This window comes from Chiloscyllium punctatum, chromosome 36 (genome assembly GCF_047496795.1).
Source record: "Chiloscyllium punctatum isolate Juve2018m chromosome 36, sChiPun1.3, whole genome shotgun sequence".
Taxonomy (NCBI): domain Eukaryota; kingdom Metazoa; phylum Chordata; class Chondrichthyes; order Orectolobiformes; family Hemiscylliidae; genus Chiloscyllium; species Chiloscyllium punctatum.
The window spans coordinates 65,705,035-65,714,410 of record NC_092774.1 but is presented as its reverse complement, the minus strand read 5'-3'; the positions used below and the strand labels follow the sequence as shown (position 1 = coordinate 65,714,410).

Sequence of the window (9,376 nt, the reverse complement as noted above, 5' to 3'; positions counted from 1 at the left end):
CAGTAAATGTCCCTGAGAACATCTGAGTCAACTCACAGCGCAGTCATATGAGGGGAAGCTGAAATAGCCCCACATGCTGCTCACGGGCACATTTTATTCTCCCCAACTCAACGCCTCAAACACTGCGGCTCCTGGGAGTGGAAAAGAAACAATCACCAAAACCCAGTCCAAGCTCTGTGAATCTTCAGAAAATCAGCAAACGTTCATCCCTTCGGATTTTCTATCCTGGGCTGACAGCGATGGGTTTTGTCACTCTTTTGTAGGACATTGCAAGTGGATGTTTTGCAAAAATGCACTACAATGCAATCTGATTAATCAGGACCTGGATGTTTTCGGTCTTTGAATGTATGTGTTGTGCTCCAGAACTTTGCTGTTCACAGTTTATAATACTTATCTTCCCAGTCCCCTGTATCACTTGTCGAAAATGTTTAATTTGTGTCTTGTAATCCTTTCACTGTCTGCTAATGAGGATAGCGTTTCCGTGTTTTCCCTAAATTATCTTGACCTTGCATACCTCAAGCCTCAAGCGAATTTCACGAGAAACCTTCTCCAGTTCAAAAGCCAACTGTTCATGATGGCTCTGTTCCTTGTCACGTGTCCAATTTCAGATCGATGTTGTTAATGTCCCTTCTACTCCTTCAGATCCAGGTTTCGCTCACAGGGCTAGAACAGAACTGTCACCAAATACATTTACCAATCTACGTTCATCCTATCGATTGTATTAGCATCATCAACACTTCTCATCAAAATAACTCGAGAGACTTTCATCACAATTTTCTGTGAACAGTTCTACATTAGCTTTGCTGAATGAACCCCAAATTTCTTGAAGTGGCTCCTTATTTTCGGCCCTGATTATTAATCTCTCTACGCATGGGAATGGATCCTTCCCAGCCGCTCTATCTCTCATCAATGTGTGTAGTTCAATTCGATCTCCCATCAGCCTCCTCTGTCCTGATCAAATCCAGGGCAACAGGAACCGTTGGGGCTATGGCGCGGACAGGACAATCCCAATACTCACCTTTCCTGTTAGAACTATTCCATGAGAAAGTGTAGACCACAACTTTGGGCGTGTAGTTGTGGCCGAACACTTAAGGTGTTGGCGTAGAGATCCTTTGGGGCTCCCCGCCCAGATTGGTAACCTGCTGGCTATGATTTCTTCGCTGGCGATTTTAAATGACTTCCTGTTGGTTGCATTATCGCTCAAACTTCACAAAACCCGTCTCAATAAAGACCCGTTTTCTCATGTCTGGGAATTGATTGCCATGCAGGAAACTCGGGTTCTGAACAAACAACGTACCAGACTCACAACGTCAGCTCTGTTTCCCTCTCCACAGATGCTGCTCGACCGGTTGGCTTTCTGCAGTATTCTCTGTGTTTATTAGGCACAAGTGCTGCTTTTCATTCAAGAACTTCAATCCCTGTCCTCTGGTAACTGACTCTGGTCAGTGGCAATTGGTTCTTCTGATCATTAAACTGCCCATTCCCACCGCTTCTTCCTCCATTGTGACCAACAGCCCCAGGAAATCTCCAGTTTTCCTTCTTTGCTCCAAAGCGAACATTCTCCACCTTGGGAATGTCTCCCCAAAATGGAAATTCCTCATCCCTGGACATGAGGCAAGGGAAGAGAATTTGGCAAAATATTGTCAGTTAGGAAATGGAAAAATGTTCAAATGTTCATGAAGCAAAACAAAAATCACAGTCTCCAGCTTTGTGAACCTTTAGAAACACTTTGCGAAGCGGATTTAGAGGAGAATGAAAGATGACCGGTCCGATTGAGCAGAGACAGTCCAGACACCGTCCCCTTGTTGAAGAGGGCGGGAGGTTGACTCTGATGTTCTCGGTACATGAACTGATCTGAGACATTGAAAGAATTGTCGTTCCTGCACATCAGGAATTCAAACCCCTTCTCCCCTGCGAGCCAATGAGAGAAACCGGGAACAGGCAACACACTGAAAGGCTGGAAGGGCGACGGCCCCGGAGTAAGAAAGCTCGTTCCTCGTGACATGGATGCGTCTGAAGACTGTCCCCGGTTTCTCCACAATAGACCTCCCAGGCTTGATTATGGAAATGTAAAACTGATCGGCGACAATTGTAATTCTCGGCGGGGAAGCTGAATTATAAAATCACGAAGCGATGACGCAGCGCACGACCGCGCCCGTCTCTGTGGCGCAATTGGTCAGCGCGTTCGGCTGTTAACCGAAAGGTTGGTGGTTCGAGCCCACCCAGGCCCCTCTTTGGCTTCGAAGCTGTGTTCTTTTACTGGGGTCAGGAAAATGTTCCCCAAATGGAAATCTTCTCCATAAAGGGGTTTCGGAATTGAATTAATGTCTAACGTAAGGGACTGCGTATGCTGAGAAGACGAGACCAAAAGAGAAACTCGGCAGGTTTGACAGTACCTGTCGGAGGGAACAGAATTTTGAAATGTTGCCTCTGATTCTCTTTCCACAGATGTTGCCTGACCTGCTGGGTTCCTCCTGCAATTTCTAACTGAAAGTTCATTTCATCTTTTGGGGTGAAACACCAAAATATCTGCAAACACCATGTGCCGATATTTAACCCTTTCGAATCACTGTGAAGTGATTTGATTCAAACAAACTCTGCGATGATTCACTCTTTCTCAGCTCCATAGGCAGACAGACCTGGGAAGTCAAGCTGTCAGTGTGGTTCTGTATTGGTGGGCCGAGTGGTTAATGCGATGTACATGAAATCCATTGCGGTTTCCCCACGCAGGTGTGAACCCTGCCGAGTACAAAATGAGAAATGTCATCGAAAAGAAAGGGAGCTTGCTTCCCGGCTTCTTCTTTAAGATTCAAATCAGTGGAGGGGGAAAAATATTTCACTCATATTGGGACTGGTGGGAATCTGCAACCCACCGCCTGTTCGGGTGGAACAACCAGATACCCGCAGAGCTTCTTTTGAGGCTATGAGCAAAGTGTTTGGAAATGAGACTAGAACAGTGAGGTGCTTGAAATCGTGATCGAAATGAAGCAGGCACCTGATGACAAGGGTGTTTCCTTTGCCGGTGAAAGATACTGCTTCACAAAGTTGGGCCTGTGGAAGGGAATCAGTGACGGTGATTATCTTTGGTTGTTCACATTGTGACTGTTCCCATTGCTGCGCATGTCCGTGTTAACGTCAGAACTCTGCAGCATGGTGGCGTTAGACGCGCACAGGGCCTGGCGCAATGGAAGACGCACCAAACTCCACCTACCTTTTTGAAATGCAGCTCACAGCTTCGTCACACACATCAATTAATCTTTCTCATTGTCCTGAAGCCGGCATACTGTTTGAATTCCCGATCTGCGGGAATGAGAATCCTTTCACTGTCGCGAGTCAGTAAATGTCCCTGAGAACATCTGAGTCAACTCACAGCGTAGTCAGATAAGGGGAAGCTGAAATAGCCCCACATGCTGCTCACAGGCACATTTTATTCTCCCCAACTCAACGCCTCAACCACTGCGGCTCCTGGGAGTGGAAAAGAAACAATCACCAAAACCCAGTCTCAGTTCTGTGAATCTTCAGAAATCTTCGGACTTTCTATCCTGGGCTGACAGGGATGGGTTTCGTCACTCTTTTGTTGGACATTGTAAGTGGATGTTTTGCAAAAAAGCACCACAACGCAATCTGATCAATCAGGACCTGGATGTTTTCGGTCTTTGAATGTAAGTGTTGTGCTCCAGAACTTTGCTGTTCACAGTTTGTCATACTTGTCTTCCCAGTCCCCTGTATCACTTGTCGAAAATGTTTAATTTGTGTCTTGTAATCCTTTCACTGTCTGCTAATGAGGATAGCGTTTCCGTGTTTTACCTAAATTATCTTGACCTTGCATACCTCAAGCCTCAAGCGAATTTCACGAGAAACCTTCTCCAGTTCAAAAGCCAACTGTTCATGATGGCTCTGTTTCTTGTCACGTGTCCAATTTCAGATCAATGTTGTTAATGTCCCTTATACTCCTTCAGATCCAGGTTTCGCTCACAGGGCTAGAACAGAACTGTCACCAAATACATTTACCAATCTACGTTCATCCTATCGATTGTATTAGCATCATCAACACTTCTCATCAAAATGACCGGAGAGACTTTAATCACAATTTTCTGTGAACAGTTTTGCTGAATGAGCCCCAAATTTCTTGAAGTGGCTCCTTATTTTCGGCTCCTGATTATTAATCTCTCTACGCATGGGAATGGATCCTTCCCACCCGGTCTATCTCTCATCAATGTGTTTAGTTCAATTCGATCTCCCATCAGCCTCCTCTGTCCCGATCCAATCCAGGGGAACAGGAAACGTTGGGGCTTTGGCGCGGACAGGACAATCCCAATACTCACCTTTCCTGTTAGAACTCTTCCATGAGAATGTTTAGACCACAACTCTGGGCGTGTAGTTGTGGCCGAACACTTAAGGTGTTGGCTTGGAGATTCTTTGGGGCTCCCCGCCCAGGGTGGTAACGTGCTGGCTATGCTTTCTTCGCTGTCGATTTTAAATAACTGCCTGTTGGTTGCATTATCGCTCAAACTTGACATAACCCGTCTCAGTAAAGTCCCGTTTTCTCATGTCTGGGAATTGATTGCCATGCAGGAAACTCGGGTTGTGAAGAAAAAACGTACAAGACTCACAACGTCAGCTCTGTTTCCCTTTCCACAGATGCTGCTCGACCTGTTGGCTTTCTGCAGTATTCTCTGTGTTTATTCGGCACAAGTGCTGCTTTTCATTCAAGAACTTCAATCCCTGTCCTCTGGTAACTGACTCTGGTCAGTGGCAATTGGTTCTTCTGATCATTAATCTGCCCATTCCCACCGCTTCTTCTCCCATCATGACCAACAGCCCCAGGAAATCTCCAGTTATCCTTCTTTGCTCCAAAGCGAACATTCTCCACCTTGGGAATGTCTCCCCAGAATGGAAATTCCTCATCCCTGGACATGAGGCAAGGGAAGAGAATTTGGCAAAATATTGTCAGTTAGGAAATGGAAAAAATGTGCAAATGTTCATGAAGCAAAACAGAAATCCCAGTCTCCAGCTTTGTGAACCTTTAGAAACACTTTACGAAGCGGATTTAGAGGAGAATGAAAGATGACCGATCCGATTGAGCAGAGACAGTCCAGACACCGTCCCCTTGTTGAAGAGGCCGGGAGATTGACTCTGATGTTCTCTGCACATGAACTGATCTGAGACATTGAAAGAATTGTCGTTCTTGCACATCAGGAATTCAAACTCCTTCTCCCCTGCGAGCCAATGAGAGAACTCGGGAACAGGCAAAACACTGAAAGGCTGAAAGGGCGACGGCCCCGGAGTAAGAAAGCTAGTTACTCGTGACATGGATGTGTCTGCAGACTGTCCCCGGTATCTCCACAAGAGATCTCCCAGGCTTGATTATGGAAAAGTAAAACAGATTGACGACAATTGTAATTCCTGGCGGGGAGGCTGAATTATAAAATTATTAAGTGATGGTGCAGCCGCGTCTCCGACTGTCTCTGTGGCGCAATTGGTCAGCGCGTTTCGCTGTTTATCGAAAGATTGGTCGTTCGAGCCCACGCTGGGGTGGCGTGTTCGCTGCCCTTCTTTGGCTTCGAAGCTGTGCGCTTTTAATGGGGTCAGGAAAATGTTCCCCAAACGTAAATCTTCTCCACAAAGGGGTTTCTGAATTGAATTAATGTCGAACGGAAGGGACTGCGTCTGCTGAGAAGACGAGACCAAAGGAGAAACTCGGCAGGTTTGACAGTACCTGTCGGAGAGAACAGAATTTTGAAATGTTGCCTCTGATTCTCTTTCCACAGATATTGCCTGACCTGCTGAGTTCCTCCTGCAATTTCTAACTGAAAGTTAATTTCATCTTTTGGGGTGAAACACCTAAATATCTGCAAACATCATGTGCAGATATTTAACCCTTTCGAATCACTGTGATGTGATTGGATTCAATCAAACTCTGCGATGATTCACTCTTTCTCAGCTCCACAGGCAGACAGACCTGGCAAGTCAAGCTGTCAGTGTGGTTCTGTAATCGTGGGCCGAGTGGTTAATGCGATGGACTTGAAATCCATTGCGGCTTCCCCACGCAGGTGTGAACCCTTCCGAGTACAAAATGAGAAATGTCGTCGAAAAGAAAGGGAGCTTGCTCCCCGGCTTCTTCTTTAAGATTCAAATCAGTGGAGGGGGAAAAATATTTCACTCAAATTGGGACTGGTGGGAATCTGCAACCCACTGCCTGTTCGGGTGGAACAAGCAGATACCCTCAGAGCTTCTTTGGAGGCTATGAGCAAAGTGTTCGGAAATGAGACTAGAACAGTGAGGGGCTTGAAATCGTGATCGAAATGAAGCAGGCACCTGAGGACAAGGGTGTTTCCTTTGCCAGTGAAAGATACTGCTTCACAAAGTTGGGCCTGTGGAAGGGAATCAGTGACGGTGATTATCTTTGATTTTTCACCTTGTGAATGTTCCCATTGCTGCGCCTGTCCGTGTTATCGTCAGAACTGTGCCCCATGGTGGCGTGAGATACGCACAGGGCCGGGGCGCAATGGATGATGCATCTGACTCCACCTACCTGTTTGAAATGCAGCTCACAGCTTCTTCACACACCACAATTAATCTTTCTCATTGTCCTGAAGCCGGCACACGGTTTGAATTCCCGATCTGCGAGAATGAGAATCCTTTCACTGTCTCGCGTCAGTAAACGTCCCTGAGAACATCTGAGTCAACTCACAGCGCAGTCAGATGAGGGGAAGCTGAAATAGCCCCACATGCTGCTCACGGGCAAATTTTATTCTCCCCAACTCAACGCCTCAACCACTGCGGCTCCTGGGAGTGGAAAAGAAACAATCACCAAAACCCAGTCTAAACTCTGTGAATCTTCAGAAAATCAGCAAACGTTCATCCCTTCGGATTTTCTATCCTGGGCTGACAGGGATGGGTTTTGTCACTCTTTTGTAGGACATTGCAAGTGGATGTTTTGCAAAAATGCACTACAATGCAATCTGATTAATCAGGACCTGGATGTTTTCGGTCTTTGAATGTATGTGTTGTGCTCCAGAACTTTGCTGTTCACAGTTTATAATACTTATCTTCCCAGTCCCCTGTATCACTTGTCGAAAATGTTTAATTTGTGTCTTGTAATCATTTCACTGTCTGCTAATGAGGATAGCGTTTCCGTGTTTTACCTAAATTATCTTGACCTTGCATACCTCAAGCCTCAAGCGAATTTCACGAGAAACCTTCTCCAGTTCAAAAGCCAACTGTTCATGATGGCTCTGTTCCTTGTCACGGGTCCAATTTCAGATCGATGTTGTTAATGTCCCTTCTACTCCTTCAGATCCAGGTTTCGCTCACAGGGCTAGAACAGAACTGTCACCAAATACATTTACCAATCTACGTTCATCCTATCGATTGTATTAGCATCATCAACACTTCTCATCAAAATAACTCGAGAGACTTTCATCACAATTTTCTGTGAACAGTTCTACATTAGCTTTGCTGAATGAAACCCAAATTTCTTGAAGTGGCTCCTTATTTTCGGCCCTGATTATTAATCTCTCTACGCATGGGAATGGATCCTTCCCACCCGCTCTATCTCTCATCAATGTGTGTAGTTCAATTCGATCTCCCATCAGCCTCCTCTGTCCTGATCAAATCCAGGGCAACAGGAACCGTTGGGGCTATGGCGCGGACAGGACAATCCCAATACTCACCTTTCCTGTTAGAACTATTCCATGAGAAAGTGTAGACCACAACTTTGTGCGTGTAGTTGTGGCCGAACACTTAAGGTGTTGGCGTAGAGATCCTTTGGGGCTCCCCGCCCAGGTTGGTAACCTGCTGGCTATGATTTCTTCGCTGGCGATTTTAAATGACTTCCTGTTGGTTGCATTATCGCTCAAACTTCACAAAACCCGTCTCAATAAAGACCCGTTTTCTCATGTCTGGGAATTGATTGCCATGCAGGAAACTCGGGTTCTGAACAAACAACGTACCAGACTCACAACGTCAGCTCTGTTTCCCTCTCCACAGATGCTGCTCGACCCGTTGGCTTTCTGCAGTATTCTCTGTGTTTATTAGGCACAAGTGCTGCTTTTCATTCAAGAACTTCAATCCCTGTCCTCTGGTAACTGACTCTGGTCAGTGGCAATTGGTTCTTCTGATCATTAAACTGCCCATTCCCACCGCTTCTTCCTCCATCGTGACCAACAGCCCCAGGAAATCTCCAGTTTTCCTTCTTTGCTCCAAAGCGAACATTCTCCACCTTGGGAATGTCTCCCCAAAATGGAAATTCCTCATCCCTGGACATGAGGCAAGGGAAGAGAATTCTGCAAAATATTGTCAGTTAGGAAATGGAAAAATGTTCAAATGTTCATGAAGCAAAACAGAAATCCCAGTCTCCAGCTTTGTGAACCTTTAGAAACACTTTGCGAAGCGGATTTAGAGGAGAATGAAAGATGACCGGTCCGATTGAGCAGAGACAGTCCAGACACCGTCCCCTTGTTGACGAGGCCGGGAGGTTGACTCTGATGTTCTTGGCACATGAACTGATCTGAGACAATGAAAGAATTGTCGTTCCTGCACATCATGAATTCAAACCCCTTCTCCCCTGCGAGCCAACGAGAGAACTCGGGAACAGGCAAAACACTGAAAGGCTGGAAGGGCGACGGCCCCGGAGTAAGAAAGCTAGTTCCTCGTGACATGGATGTGTCTGCAGACTGTCCCCGGTATCTCCACAAGAGATCTCCCAGGCTTGATTATGGAAAAGTAAAACTGATAGACGACAATTGTAATTCTCGGCGGGGAGGCTGAATTATAAAATCACCAGGCGATGGTGCAGCCCACGTCAGCGCCTGTCTCTGTGGCGCAATTGGTCAGCGCGTTCGGCTGTTAACCGAAAGGTTGGTGGTTCGAGCCCACCCAGGGGCTGTAGACTTTCAAACCAAGGAGGGTGAGCGTACATTTGAGCAGGAGATTCTCAGCCGGCTCGGTCCCCTTCTTTGGCTTCGAAGCTGTGCGCTTTTAATGGCGTCAGGAAAATTTTCCCCAAACGGAAATCTTCTCCACAAAGGGGTTTCTGAATTGAATTGATGTCTAACGGAAGGGACTGCGTTTGCTGAGAAGACGAGACCAAAAGAGAAACTAGGCAGGTTTGACAGTACCTGTCGGTGAAAACACAATTTTGAAATGTTGCCTCTGATTCTCTTTCCACAGATGTTGCCTGACCTGCTGAGTTCCTCCTGCAATTTCTAACTGAAAGTTCATTTCATCTTTTGGGGTGAAACACCGAAATATCTGCAAACACCATGTGCCGATATTTATCCCTTTCGAATCACTGTGAAGTGATTGGATTCAAACAAACTCTGCGATGATTCACTCTTTCTCAGCTCCATAGGCAGACAGGCCTGGGAAGTCA

The 9,376-nt window shown here is 46.2% G+C and overlaps 1 non-coding gene across 1 annotated transcript; it reads left to right on the top strand.

Moving 5' to 3' along the window:
• Window positions 1–8,815: 8,815 nt before the first annotated feature.
• On the top strand, window positions 8,816–8,889 carry trnan-guu (transfer RNA asparagine (anticodon GUU)). Its single transcript has one exon. It is a non-coding gene; the product is annotated as a tRNA-Asn (tRNA).
• The last annotated feature ends 487 nt before the right edge of the window (window positions 8,890–9,376 follow it).